The following is a 15,821-nucleotide window of genomic DNA, read 5'->3' on the forward strand; positions in this document are numbered from 1 at the left end:
TTTTTTTTTAAGTAAGGACAAAAATTTTGAACTACTGTGGGAAGCTGGAGGCTCAGCCTAGGAGGACATCTTCTTAAGAGCCTGGAGAACTAGTTAAGATGCATGCTTCCCAGACTTTACCTTAGAGTCTGAAATCCCCTCCCCTCAACTGCCCTGAGACCGACCCACCAGGGGACTGCCTTAGGGTTCAGAGGAGAATGCCGTAATGTGCACCGTGTATGCGCTCAGTTGCTCCTCTGTGTCTGACTTTTTGTGACCTCCAGTCCTCTTGCCTGGAAAATCTCATGGGAGGAGCTTGGTTGGTAGGCTACAGTCCATGGGGTCGCGAAGAGTCGGACCGACTGAGCGACTTCATTTCACTTCACTTCACTTCAGACTATGACCCACTATAACCCAGCAGGCTCCTCTATCCGTGGGGTTTTCCAGACAAGGATCATGGAGTGTTGCCGTTTCCTATTTCAGGGTTAAGTTGCAGTATGGTGGGGAAACGCCTTCCTTGGTGCTCTGGTGCCTTGAAGGGCAAACTCCCCAGCAAGTTGTATTCAGTGGGTGGCTCTCAGCTGAGGGACCAACTGGTACAAAGAAACAGGAGTGAACTGGTTTGCTTATGAAGCTGCAAGAAATTTGCCAGGATTGGGGTGTTGGGTATGTGAGGCTGTGAGTTGACTCTGATTTGAGGAGACACTGGCTGGGTGTCCCCAGCATGCAGAACATGCTGAATCAAGTTCAGTGGAAACCTGCCAACAAGCTTTTTGAAAGTGTGAGAAGTTTGCATTTTAGGGCTTAAGTTATTGCAGTCAGAAGCCCAAAGTAGCTGCTCTGAGAAAAATGGATTCTAAGAAAACCTTTGATAAAGATCTGCAGGCTGTCACTTTGTCTTCAGGGTTCTGTTTTAATAGCATTTTATAGCAACTCCACCCCACAATGATTACAGAGGAGATGGGAAATGGAAAGAGTCTGTCCGACCCTATAAAGAAAGCAACAGATCACACTCAACTGTCTCATATGTTTTCCAGAAGCTTTACTGGCAAGCAGTGTGAAGGAAGACAATTTCCAAGAATTCCTTTCATAACCCCAGAGTGGGGAAGAGAAAGTGCTGGGGAATCTGATGGATGTACGTTCAAATTCTGACTCTACCTTGAGCTGGCTGCCTGACCCAGGGTGAACTACACAGTTGCTTAAGACCTCATCTCATCTGTCTGATGACAATCATGTTAAGAATAAACAATGCTTGGGGTGGGAGAAGAACAGGTACGTGCTCTTATGTATAAAATCAGCTACAAAGACCTACTGTACGACCCGAGGAACAAAACAAATATTTTATAATGACTATGAATGAAGCATAACCTTTAAAAATTGTGAATCACTATTTTGTTCACCTGAAACTTATATAACATTAAACATTAACTATTCTTTAATAAAATAAATAAATAAGCTTCAAGGATTTATTGTATGATATAGAGAATATAGCAAACATTTTATAATAACTACAAGTGGACTATCACCTTTAAAAATTGTGAGTCATATGCTGTATTATAGTCTGAAACATAATATTGTATCAATATGTCATGGAATTCCTTGGTGGTCCAGTGATTAGGACTCTTCACTTTGATTGCTAAGGCCCCAGGTTCAACCTCTGATTGGGGAACTAAGATCCCGCAAACCACACGGTGTGGACAAAAAAATAAAAAGCAATTGTACATCAGCTGTATCTCTATAAAAAAAGAATCAACATAGGAAAACAAAAACAAAACACCGGAGGACGTGACCTAATGAGTGTGCTATGTGTGGCACAGTTTGGCAGAGAGTAAAAGTTCGTTGAGTGACAACATGTTATTCATCTTTTTTGTTATGTTATTCATTTTTAATCAGAAAAAGTGAACTGGTGTCCAGAAACCAGAGAAAGAGGAAGATACAGGCAGCACTCCCCATGAGGGAACTTTTCATCTGGGGTTTTTAGAGAAAAAAAAGTCAGAAGGGTCTGTGGCTGAGAGAGGCGATGCGGGTTCAGCCACTTGTGGGAAGCAAAGAGGAGGAAGGAAAGCTCAAAGGAGGCAAGGGAGGGTAGGAGGCAGAAAGAGAAAGCCACATCGAAAAAGGAAGGAAGGGGACTTGGGAGTGGTTCGCTGTGCAGAGCGTTGGCATAGAGAGAAAGCTGGCCTCCAGTGAACTGAGCTCCTGGCTGCCCTCCCTCAGTTCTGCCCTCATCAATGGGCCCCACCAGGCTCCTGGAGGGCCTGCGACGTGCTCCCCAGTTTGGGCACTGAGACTGGAGTTCATCGATGCCACACATCCAGCCCTGGAGGGGCTGACCCACCTGCACTGGGCTAAACTGTCCGTCCTCTCCCCCTGCCCCAGAGTTCTTGTCTACCAGGAGTCAGAATGTGTGGAAATAGCATCTCTGCAGATGTAATTAGCTAAGATGAGCTCATACTGGATCAGAGAAGGCCCCGTCTGATGACTGGTGTCCTTATAACAAGGGGAGGGGAGACAGAGGGATAAGCCCAAGTGCAGGCCAAGGCCGTGTGATGACAGGGCAGGGACAGAAGTGACGCAGCTACGAGCCAAGGCGTGGAAGGACTGCTGGGCTCCACCGGAAGCTTGGAAGAGGCCGGAAAATGTCCTCCCCTAGAGCCTTTAGGGGCCTCCCTGGTGCTCAGCAGTAAAGAACGCGCCTGCAATGCAGAAGACTCAGGTTCCATCCCCGGGTCAGGAAGATCCCCTGGAGAAGGAAATGGTGACCCACTCCAGTATTCTGGCCTGGAGAGTCCCACGCACAGAGGAGTCTGGCGGGTTATAGACCATGGGGTCGCAAAGAGTCAGAGGCGACTGAGCGACTAAACAATGAGGGCCTTCAGAAGAGCATGGCCTCGCTGACACCTGTGAGAGTACATTTCTGTTCTGTCAGCCACCCAGTTTAGGGTGCTTTGTTATGGCAGCCCCCAAAATCTGATTTACTGCTGTAACAGAAAAACAGAACGCAGACACCCCTCACTTTGCAAGGTACTGTATTAACCGAACCGTGAGCAAACCAGAACTGCATCCTCATCTTGCAGGTTCTGGGTTAACTGAGGCCCAGTTTCAGTTAACACGGAACCGTCCCAAGTGTGACTATACGCATCCCCTCCCACCACCCCCAGGGAGCTCATAATCAAGAGAAAATTAATGAAGAGCAGGACAAAGTGAGTTATAAAAAAAAATCAACTGTGTTGAATAAGGAAGGGCTTTCTACTATAGTGAAGTGTGTGTGTGAAAGTCGCTCAGTCGTGTCCAACTCTTTGGGACCCAACTGACTATACAGTCCATGGAATTCTCCAGGCCAGAATACTGGAGAGGATAGCCTTTCCCTCCTCCAGGGGATCTTCCCGACCCAGGAATCGAACTGGGGTCTCCTGCATTGCAGATGGATTCTTTACCAACTTTATCAGGGAAGCCCCTTTCTGCTATAAGCGAGTTTTAAAAGATTAGCAGAGGCTCTCAAAAAGTCATCTAGGGGAATGTAGGGGGCCTCCTCTCCTTCTTTCAGGGTTCAGCTCTGACCCTATCACTTCTTTGCTGTGAGATCCTTCTCTACCTGAGGCTCAGTTCCTCACCTGTGAAATGGTGATCACAAATCGAGTTCCTGGGGGAACCCAGACCTGACTGTTCACAGCAGCCCCTTTCACTTTCATTGGTGCCCTGGTTTGTATTAAAAATCAGTCAAGCCAGAAAACAAGTGGGGGAGGGGACTTCTCTGGTGGCCCAGTAGTTGAAATTCTGTGCTCCCAATGCAAGGGGCCCAGGTTCTATCCCTCCCTTCATGCTGCAACTGAGACCTGGAGCAGCCAAATAAATAAAATAAAATAAATAAATAAATAAATATCTAGGACTTCCCTGGCAGTCTAGTGGTTTAAGACGCTACTGCATGGAGCATGGGTTCAATCCCTGGTCTGGGAACTAAGATCCCATTTGCCATGTGGATCAGCCAGATAAATAATTAAGTAAAATAAAAAACAAGCAAAACTATAGGATTGCTTTGATTTTCTACGTTTCAAATATGAAATTATAATATCATATGCTTTTCAGACAACAATTTCCCAGGAAGTTCTGGTATTCAGGTTTCCTATCTCAAGGGTGTTTCTTGACTGAGAACCACTTGAATGAACTGTCTCTGGTCAGTTCCCAGACAATTCAGCTTTAGGGCTTCAGAGCAAAGCCTCCAGAATTGGACTAAACTGAGTTGACATCTAAGGTCTACCAGCTATTCACTTCGTGACCTTGGCAATTCATTTATTATCCCTCTCCCCAATCTCAGAGGACCAGTTTTTCCTTTCATGCAATGGAGCTAATCACAGTACGTAATTCATAGAACTGTTGAGATGATTAAATGATATATGTAAAATCCTAATTGCAATACCTGTAACAAAATAATTATTTCTTAAATGGGACATGAGAAAAAGGATTGCGTTTAAGCTGTGCAGAGTTTATTTGGGTTTGCGTGGAGGAAGAACTCCTGGACAGTCGGGGTGGAGACACTACAGCATCCAGACAGCCTTCTGTCGTTGTATCTGCGGGCCTGGACTGCAGTGCAAACTACTCGTAATTGTAGATAACCAGAGAACAAAATACGCAGCCAATGAGATGAGACTCAAAGGATATCAGGGCTCAGGATTTGATTGTATTTACACCTTGTTATGGCTTTAGGTCCTCTGTTTCTCTTTGCCTTTTTTTTTTTTTTTTTTTGAACGTTATTGTTTTCTTGTCCCCAGAACAAGGCAGCATCCTATTGTGGGGGCAAACTTGAAGCAAGCTTCATGTCATACTGGGCTTGTTAGCTGTAAGAAATAGAAATTCCTACTGAGTCATTGAGTCCTAAATATAATTTTCTAGAAGGATGTTGGGGAGTTCCCAGAACTGATGGAGACCTGGGAAGCAATGCCAAGCACCTACAGAGCCAGACAAGTGGGTCTCCCTGGGGACAGTGAGTGACCAGAAAGAATGCACTGAGACCTCTCTCCTGTTCTTGGTTCACTCCAGTCAAGACTCAAAGTCCTGGGAGAAAAAAAAATTCTGCCTAGTCTCCCGTGGGCATCTACATGGCTGGAAGAGGCTAGGGCACTCCCTTGAACCTGCCCAGACCACCTACAGTGGGTAAGAGGACATTTCAAAAGGAGACGGAGGTACTTTACCTGAAGAAGACAGGATGCCTGCAGCCCCAGCACCCTGAAGGCTCCTGAAAGTGGGTGTAGGAGACTCGAGAGTCACTCCCCCAGGGTGCCCCTGGAAGCCTGAACACTCTAGACACAATCCTTCCCCTGCCTCACCGCAGCTTTTTCATCTGCAAATGATGGTCAGTTCACCAGATATTAGGGGCTTCACACGCAGAATGTTCCTACACTCACTGACCACTTCCACTGCTCTGATCTCCTATTTCATTATGTCTAATTGGCCCACCCCCAGCTCACAGTACTGACTTCCTTTCTGATGAGCCCATTAACAGTGAGTGCCCTGCTGGCGAAATCCCCCAGGCCAGCCTGGGAGGCATTCCATCATAAGTTTCCAAATGTATTGTGGAAAAGGCAGCAGTCTCAGTGCCTACGAGGGAGATTTTTGAGGTGAGGGAAATGACAGCTTAGTTTGTTAAGAAGAGGAGAGGGGCATGCCAGCCTCCTGGAAATAATGGCCCCTGGATGCCTGTCTGGCCTGGATTACTCTGGTGATGGTTGGGACTCCAGATTCTTCACACTGTGGGGTTGTCTCCCTTGGCCCCAGCCCTCATGGGATGCTTCTGCAGTGCTCCATCTAGGAACTGCCAGCATCACATGGGGTACTTTGTCAAAAATTCAAAGACCCTGAAATGGCCTTGAAATGGCTGTGCTTGTGCTCAGTCATGTCCGACTCTTTTCGACCCCGTGGACTGTAGCCCACCAGGCTCCTCTGCCCATGGGATTTTCCAGGCAAGAGTACTGGAGTGGGGTTCCTACCCCAGGGGATCTTGCTGACCCAGGGATTGAGCCCACATCTCCTGCAGCCCTGCATTGGCAGGCGGGTTCTTTACCACTGTGCCACCTGGGAAGCCCTTGTGGTTAGACTGGCACAAATCATCTTGGTGCTTGAGGCTACAGGACTTTCTAAAGGATGACAGCTGTATGATGTGGCTGGTAAGAGAGTCAGACAAGGAAATGGAGCAGACCTGGGCTTGAATCCTATCTATCTCTCTCTTTTTTTAAATCTTATATCTTCTATTTCATTAAAGGACTTTGTGCCATTCTCTTAAGATTTCTTTGCATCTTTCTTCTCATCTTTAAAATGGACATAATTACAGTCCTTTATTTGTGTGCTTATTGTGAAGACTCATGGAGAAAATGCATGTGAAGTGCTTTGCATAGTACTAGCCCCTTAGAAAGCACTTGATATATGTTAATGTTGCTATTATTATTTTTAGGGTTTTTGTTACTATGTCCCAGTTGGAAAGAACATCATATTTATGATTACCTGGTCCGGGCTTACTGATCCTCATTACAGACAAAGGTACAGAATATAACTCGTTTGGAGAACAGCCATTGGGAAAATCCCATGTCCCGGTACTCAGCATCATGACTTTCAACTTGACCATAACCCAAGGCTCCAGGGATGGTGCCAGCATGACCAGAAGATTCAGAGAAATGTAGTGGGAATGATGCGAGCTCCCCCACTGCAGAGTGTCCTTAGACAAAGTCCAACCCCTTCATGCAGCCCCTAGGGGATCCGGCTTGGAGCCCACACCTTAAGCCCCACCCAGAGATGCTCTTCTCCTTGTGCTGTCCAATCCTTCCATTCTTGTGGTTCCTCTAGGTTCTTCATCTCTTCCATAGCAAAGTCTTGGAAATATTTGGCTTGACTAACTCATACCCACCTTCCATGTTTTAGCTGAATACCTTCCTTGGACCTCTAGGCTGTCAGGCACCCCCATAACACTCTGTTCTTCCTCACCCCACTACATTGGGTCCTTGAATTTATTTAATTACTTGCATAAATATTTATTTAATATCACACGTCTTCACTAGATTGTTTAAATTATTTCTTCCACACTGGTGCCTAATTTGTATGCAGGAGTAATACAATAAATATTTGTTGATGGGGGCAGTCTAGGGGTAGGGATCAGACCTGGCATGCCCTTGGCACTGAGCCAGTTTGGAAGATCCATCCCAGTGGTGAGATGTCCCTGCTAAGTTCCTTCATTTGTGTCTGACTCTATGCAACCACATAGACGGCAGCCCATCAGGCTCCCAAGTCCCTGGGATTCTCCAGGCAAGAACACTGGAGTGGGTTGCCATTTCCTTCTCCAATGCATGAAAGTGAAAAGTGAAAGTGAAGTCACTCAGTCGTGTCTGACTCTTAGCGACCCCATGGACTCAGCCCACCAGGCTCCTCTGTCCATGGGATTTTCCAGGCAAGAATACTGGAGTGGAGTGCCATTGCCTTCTCCAGATGTCCCTAGTTTAGAAGATTATCCTGGATTTAGATAAGGCAAGGAAACAAAGCCTTTATTTTGAAAGACATGAGATTTTGAACCAAGTCAGCCCAACATGAGTAGAAGGCTCTTGAGAAGATTACATCTGCTCTGGTGGGTTCTTCTAGAAAGCCAAGGCTAAGATGACATTACCTCCAGCTGTATGTCATGTGTCCCTCAAGAAGCATGGCAGGAACAAACTCCTTTAAGCATCAACCTATTGCCTTTTTCTGGCCATGAAGCTCATCGGTTGCATTTGTTTTGCAACATTAACTAAATACCTTCTATGTGCCCAGTCAGTGATAGCACTGGAGATACCAAGACACAGCAGCAAGCAGCTCCAACTTCATCGAGGAGGCCAGAGGAGCACCTGGACGATTTCAGGGGAGTCTCTGAGGTGGGAAACAGCAGGAAGTGGAGAAGCCTCGTGATGTGGGATCAGGGGACCTAGGCTGAATCGCTTCTTTGACACTGCCTAGCTCTATGACACTGAGAAAGTCACCCAATGACTCTGAAACTCAGGACCCTGAAGTGTGTGATGAGGAAGTCAGGGTTTCCGTCTCATGAGGATGTTGAGACATAAGACAGGCAGACAACCTGCTGAATGAGAAGGGTGTCACAGCGCCTAGCTCTTATTAGCTGCAAAGGTGTAGAAAAGAGAACTGAGGAAGCAGAAATCCGAGGGGCTTCCCTGAAGAGGTGACATTCAAAATGAGACACGGAAGTGTGTGAGGAACACCAGGCAGGTCGAGGAACTGAGATCCAGAGGAGGGAATGTGCCTGGCAGTTGAGAAAAAGAAAAAGGCAAATTGCCTCAATAAAGTGGTAAGGGATGATATGGCAGCAGGCTGGACAGGGAAGCTGGGGCAGGTTAGGAAGGGGTACAAAGATATTCATATTTTTATAGCCAGAGTAAGGAGGGCTCCTAAGTTCTCATCTGTCAGGGAGGGATCTGGTCAGTCGTCCTTTCAGAATTAATAACTTGGCTGTGTTGGGTCTCCGTCACGGGATCTTTCCATATGGCGCATGGGCTCTCTAGCTGTGATGCTTCAGCTCAGTAGTTGCAGCTTGTTGGCTTGGTTGCTCTGCGGCAAGTGGAGTCAGCTCCCTGACCAGGGAGGGAACCCACTTCCCTTGCGTTGCAAGACGAATTCTTTAACCACTGGTGAGCAGGGAAGTCCCAGATCAGTCACCTTTTGAAGAAGACCACTCCTGTTGCTTTGAGCAGACCATATTAGAGTCAGGGAGACGCTACAGTGGAGACTCAGGCACAAGGTGTTGGTAGTCAGAGAGAGAGCGGTGGCTGACACCAGTGAGACACGGGAACAGAGCCGAGAGGAGGAAGGACGGAGCATCTGAAGGACTTGCTGACGTGTTAGAAATGGAGGGGGAGAGAGGGAGATGAGGGAGAGGGAATGCTTGTTTACTGAGTCCTCCTGGGCCATTTCCCATATACAATCTCATCTAATTCTCTCAACTGTCCTGGCAGAGAGGTATGGTTCCCACATACCCCCAGCCCCACCTTTCCTTTCTTCTCCCTTCAAATCGGGAAAGTCAGACTCAGAGTAGTAACATCCTCTGCCCTGGATCACACGGCCAGCTGGTGACCCAACTGGACGGAAACTGAAGTCTGTGGGATTCCTGCCGCCAGATGCCTTTGTTGATGATGACAGTTATTTCCCAAACTCACTTCTTCATCCCCATCACTTGTGGAACTTTAAAAAAAAGGAAAAACAGAATTCCTGTCCCCACTGTCTGGACATTGGTTTAGTAGCTCTGAGGTGGATCTTTTATAAAAAGATCCTCAGGTGATTTTGAGATTGAGTCAGGGTTTTAAAACATCTGGCCTCTTCCAAGCAATTCTGAGGAGCTTAGCATCACTGTTACCCAGTGAGTCAGTCTTGGGAATGGTTCTTCTTTGTGCGCGCCCATCTTTGTGTTTCAGGAATTAATTGCATTTCCCTTGCTGGATGGGAGGCTATCAGTCACACTCCTGGCCCCAACTGTACCCAAGGAGGAGGGTTGGGAGCCAAACCTCAGGGTGAGCACGTGACCCCAGAAGAACAATCAGGAAAAGAAGGATGTGCTTTCTTTGATGAGCCTATGTTAGCTTATAGTTGCTGGCACCCATTTGCCCCCTCAGTCAGGAGGGCAGATCCTGACTGAAACAGAAGTATGGAAAGAATCCTGATGCCACTGTCTGTTTGAGCTCCCAGATTCAGTCAGCCTTGGGCTTTCTCAGTTTACAAAAGCTAATTATATACATTCCCCCCACTGTTCATGTCTGCCAGCTGAAGTTGAGTTTCTGTTGCTTGCAACCTACAGATTCTGACTGAGACTCAGAGAAGCTGCTGCTGAGGCTTCTGCTCTTTGGAATAAATTAGGTAGACATCACAGCGGGGAATAGGTTTGGCATGAACTGAGCACAGAACATTGGATTGAATGGGGTAAAAAAGATGGGCAACTCCAGGGTGTAGAAACTGAAAGTATATGACAAATAGGTTCATTCATTCATTCGTCAATACACTCATTCATTCAATCAGCATAATCTTATATGCTAGATACTATGTCTGCCCTATGAGGTACAGTGATGGAAAAAGTCATAGTATGTGTCCCCAAGGAGTTTAGAGTCTAAAAAGGGAAAAAGAGAAGTAAACAGGTTATTTCTATATGGATGAACATGTTCTGTGAGCCTAGAAGGAGAGACTTGGCCTGGTCTTGGACATCGTGACTGGGAAGAGTCACGGGTGACTATGTGAAGGGGTGACTATGTTCAAGAAGGCATGCCCCCCTCACCTAGTCCACCTAGTCTTTGTCTTCCCCCTTAGAGTTCCAGGCAGCATGTTATTGGCACCAGGCAGAAAAAGATGGAAGCTGCCCTCGAGATACTTACATTAGATACATTACCCCTTTTCTCCTGTATCTTCACTTCTCCCCTTCTCAACTTCATTCCCATCAGTCTACAAACTAATAATCTCTTTATCTTTGATAAGGAAGTTTGGTGGCTCAGACGGTAAAGTGTCTGCCTAAAATGCAGGAGACCCAGGTTCGATCCCTGGGTTGGGATGATTCCTTGGAGAGGGAAATGGCAACCCACTCCAGTACCCTTGCTTGGAAAATCCCACGCATGGAGGAGCCTGGTAGGCTACAGTTCATGGGGTCGCAAAGAGTCAGACACGACTGAGCAACTTCACTTATCTTTAGTAAGATAAAATTGAGATCCAATCAAGCAAATCAGTTCACTTCAGTCACTCAGTCATGTCAGACTCTACGACCCCATGAACCACAGCACGCCAGGCCTCCCTGTCCATCTCCAACTCCCAGAGTCCACCCAAACCCATGTCCATCGAGTCGGTGATGCCATTCAAACATCTCATCCTCTGTTGTCCCTTTCTCCTCCTGCCCTCAATCTTTCCCAGTGTCAGGGTCTTTTCAAATAAATGAGTCAGCTCTTTGCATCAGGTGGCCAAAGTATTGGAGTTTCAGCTTCAACATCAGTCCTTCCAATGAACACCCAGGACAGATCTCCTTTAGGATGGAAAATCAACCAAATGCAAATCTTGGTCTTCTTTTGATAAATCCATCTCTTTCCTTATCTTCAAAACAAGCTTCTTGAAAAAGTTGTTGTACTTTGTACTTTGCTTTCTACTCACTGTTAAGACCCATGCCACCAGGAAAATGGCACTGCGTTCAGCCATTCACCAAAGAATTTTTGAGTCATTGTTCAGTGTCAGGCATTTATGTTGTCACTGATGAAGATTCACTGCTGAACAGGACTGATGTGATTCCATTCCTCAAGACAAGACAAGTGATTCTATAAAGAGTGGAGAGTGTTTGGGCAGACAATCTTGGTCTCCTAGGGAACCTTGTCTCATGGCCTTAGAGTATTAGGAGGTGAGCCACGAAAGATGAATAAGAGTGTGCCAGGCTTGTGGGTGTTGTGTTGATGGACAGATGGAATGTGGGTCAAAAGTTTTTAAGCAGAGGGGACAAAATATCTGAAAAAGCTCATAGGATATTGGAAAACCAAAGTGATGAGATCTTTGAGTCAGTGGAAGCCAGTGTGTGGAGGACCTTGGACTTCATATGTGAAAGGCAAGGGGAGGGGCATAATTACATTTGTGATTTAGAGAGATCCTGGGAGTGGCAGTGATGGAGAAAACAGTGAGTGGTTCTCAACTTTTTCAAGCCCTACAGCAGCTTATTAAAACCCAAGCTTGGGAGTCACTTCCTGAAATTCTAATTCAGGGGACAATGTGTCTGAATTTGTCACAAATTCACAGGCTGTGTTAGTATTGATGGTCCAGGAATCACACTTTGAGAACTCTTGGAGAAGGTATTACAGGAGGGCAGGATGCTGGAAAGATTGGAAGGTAGGAGAAGAAGGGGACAACGGAGGATGAGATGGTTGGGTGGGCATCACCGACTTGATGCACATGAGTTTGAGCAAGCTCTGGGTGTTGGTGATGGACAGGGAAGCCTGGCATGCTGCAGTCCATGGGGTCACAGTCGGACTCAGCTGAGTGAACTGAACTGAACTGAGGATGCCAAAAGAAAGATTAGGCTGCTGTTTTAAGTGATGGTCTGAATGAAAGGAATGAAGAAGAGGAAGGATCTTGGGTGGATGAGGCTGGGGTCCCACTGGGGAGGAGGTATGGTCAGGAAGATGCCTCCATGTTGCTAATCCCATGGAACTATTCTTCACACGCCCTGCTTCCGCTCTTGCTGTCTTTGATACTTCTGACAGAAGGGCCTCCTCCTGGAGTCTTCTTCCTCCTAAGTAATAATAGTGTCTTCTCCTTTGTTCCCCTTCCAGTATTTCCAGGGTTCTTTCCTGGATTCCATTTAGCCTAGGGGGGATGGGGGTGGTCTTCAGCAGCTCCCAGAGCCTGAACCCCTTCCTGCCACATAGCACACTTTGAAAGTGTTTGTGAAATAACTTAGAGTCTAATTGTCTTCGGTTCCTTTGTTCTCCACTCGTCCATAGGTGACTCAGGGCTAGGACCTTATCTATCTCATTTATCTCAGCATCTCTTCACACCCCCAGCACACTGTGGCACCTAGTAGGTGCTCAGTAAATATTTATGGGCAAACAACAATCCGTCTTGCTCTCACCATTTTGCCAGCTCTATGAATGCAGGCAAATTACTCAATCTCTAGAAGTTTTCAATCTCTTTATATGTAAATTAGGGATTAGCAATTGAATCTATCTTCTACCCATGGCTTGGAGGGTGGTGAATTAAGAAAATTGTGTATAAAATTCACAGTGAAGACTCATTACTGTTATAGTGGTTTTGTTTTTATTGTTGGCTGCTTGTGTGATTTTGGGAGAACTTGTCTGAACTTCAGTGTCATCACATTAAAAAATTACTCTCTAGGTGGGCTGCTGGGAGGGCCCTGTGAGATGGAAGGAGATAGGAGGTGTGTAAAGAAGGTTAATCCTCTCTCCTTGAGTTCTCCCATTCCCTAGTCTGGAGAGACCCCTGACTGCACTGGCTTGTTTTATCCCTCTATGGGCTGATGGGGTGACAAAGGAAGAAAGTGTTGGGGATTGCGGTTGAGCTGCTCCCAGGCATTGTGTAAAAACAAAGCACATTCCTTTAGCCTCAGAAGGTCTACACACCATTAACGCTTCCCCTCCACTGTGTCTTCCTAAAGAGCTTAGTGTAGACTAATATTGAAAGAAATAAGATTTAAAACAAAATGAGAAATCAACTCAGAGTCATTTTGAGTCACTTCAAACCAGTTTGGCAAAATGAGCATTCTTGGGTATTTCTTCTACATTTGGAATTAATCTCTAGAGTAATGAAAATAAAAATAAATAAATAGAATTAGTCTAGTTTCACCCTAGAAGGATCTAGACTAGGGAAAAATTATTGCTACAGCTTTTGTGGTGGGTGGTAGAGTCTTTTCAGTTTTTTTTAATTTTTTTCCAAAACAGGTCCCTGTTCTCATTCTATTAGCTGTGTCTACCTCCTTCTTTGAAACAGGCATGTAATAAATATTCATTGGAAGGACTGATGCTGAATCTGAAGCTCCAATACTTTCGCCACCTGATTTAAAGAGATGATTCATTGAAAAAGACCCTGATGCTGGGAAAGATTGAAGGCAGGAGGAGAAGGAGAAGGGGGCAACAGAGAATGAGATGGTTGGATGGCATCACCGACTCAATGGACATAAGTTTGGGCAAGCTCCAGGAGATAGTAAAGGACAGAGGAGCCTGGTGTGCTGCAGTCTGTGGGGTCACAAAGAGTTGGACATGACTGAGCAATCTAAGGACAACAACAAGTGGTTTATAATCTTAAAAGGGAATCCTTTTGTAAAGCTACAGATGCATTTATAGTGTCAGGGACACCGTTCAGCCACTTCTAACCTAAAGTTTATGCATTGTTGGGAAGAAATGTTTCAGAGGCCCTCAGCGTGTACACTAACAAATTCCCATGGGCTATTGCAACCAAGCGACACCCAAAAAACCCCAAAAGCAAAACCTCTAACATGATTACTTTGTTCTCTTTCCCAAAGACCAGCAGAGAACTCTACTTACACATCCTAGCTGTGAGTACCCAGTTATGAGGCTGAGATTGTGAAAACTTTGTGCATTTAAAAGTTTGATTGATTGTTTTTATAATGTGGATCTCTATCCAAATGGCAGCATAAAATAACACTTTCTTCCTCTTTATACATTCCATCCCTAAGCAAAACCACTCCAGGAATCCCCAGGGGAAGGCATTAATTCCTGGACAGCATCCTGGGTTAAAGGTATAGTTAATATTAACTTATTCCTTGTATATTCCTGACTGAATCATAAGCTCCATCCCTCCTTCTCCAGTTCTTGATCATTGTTACCTACAAAATAAGATTACACAACAGCACAAACGCTGGGGACGCTCTGGATTGGCTAGGAGGACCAATCTGTGTGAGTGAGGGTCAGGGTCAGCCTGATTTTCTGGAAAGAAGTTGGCATCTATTCTGTTTTCAGAATGTTCCCTGGCTTCACAAGCCTAAGGAGGGGGCGGGGGCTGATACGTATTTGGAATGCTTCCCTTTCTTCTCCACAGCCAAGGTCTGCATCCCGAAAGTTGTTTCCTGGTCCTTTGGAACAGGGAGTTGTTTTTCTAGTGAGAAGCACTCTCTCCTATTCCACAGGCTTGTCCAGACTTCGTGATTCAAAGTAACACCTTCCGTGTTCCGCACTGACTCACTCCAGAGCTACGCTAGAGCCACAGAGGGGCAGAGAGTGACTCCTGTGAATTTGCCTCTGCTTCGCTAACACTGCGAACCACTCCACCTCTGTGGATTGTATCTTTCTTTGAGTTTAGGATGTAGGGTGTGGCAGCTTGAAGCTATTAGGGTAGGACTTAGGATCTAGAATAAAGCCTCAAGAAAAAAGACATTAAGGACTTGAATAAATTATTTTGGAGGCCAAAGCCAAAGACAGCAACTATTTATCAATTTATGGGTCACAGTCGATTTAAATTCCCAAGTAAGTACAGGGATCTAAAGATCTACTCTGAGGCTGAGACAATGAGATAATTATAACAGTGACAGTAACTTCCATTCACCTATGTCGTCAATGTTCTAGTTTCTGGTTTGGACTGTGGGGTTTTCAAAGGTTTGTAATTCATAACGTGTGTGTATGTTAGTCACTAATTGGGGCTCGAGAGGATCCTCTGGAATTCCTGTCTGTGGAATTCTCCAGGCAAGAATACTGGAGTGAGTTGCCATTCCCTCCTCCAGGGGATCTTCCCAACTTGGGGATCGAACCCGGGTCTCTCTCACTGCAGATTCTTTACCGTCTGAGCCACCAGGGAAACCCAAAATCTACATTCAAAAATGCTTTTCATGTTCTAGTGATGAGCATATATCATGCATGTCCCTGTGTGAAAGGGGTTGGAAAGAAGGGGAGTTTGTCATTTCCAAAATAATAATAACTCACATATGAAGAGCAAGTATGTTTTATGATCTGGACTGTAGCATTTCCATACTGGTTGCTTCTCAGGAGCAACTGGTGAGTCTCATTTAACAAATGACATAAGGTAGGAGTGAATGGATGGCATCACTGACTCAATGAACATGAGTTTGAGCAAACTCCAGGAGATGGTGAAGGACAGGGAAGCCTGGCCTGCTGCAGTTTATGGAGTCGCAAAGAGTCAGACATGACTTAGTGACTGAACAACAACAGGTGTGAATGAGCCGTGAGTTTCTCTTTGTGAAAGGAAAAACTAAGCAAGGAACAACAGAATACAAACAAATACAAAATAAAAGGAGAAAAGAAGACCTGAGGTCCCATCAGGCCTAAGTGCTGAAACCTCAGGTCCTTGAGACCGGCCAGTTTAATGCTACTGGCTTG

This window comes from Odocoileus virginianus, chromosome 15 (assembly GCF_023699985.2).
Source record: "Odocoileus virginianus isolate 20LAN1187 ecotype Illinois chromosome 15, Ovbor_1.2, whole genome shotgun sequence".
Taxonomy (NCBI): domain Eukaryota; kingdom Metazoa; phylum Chordata; class Mammalia; order Artiodactyla; family Cervidae; genus Odocoileus; species Odocoileus virginianus.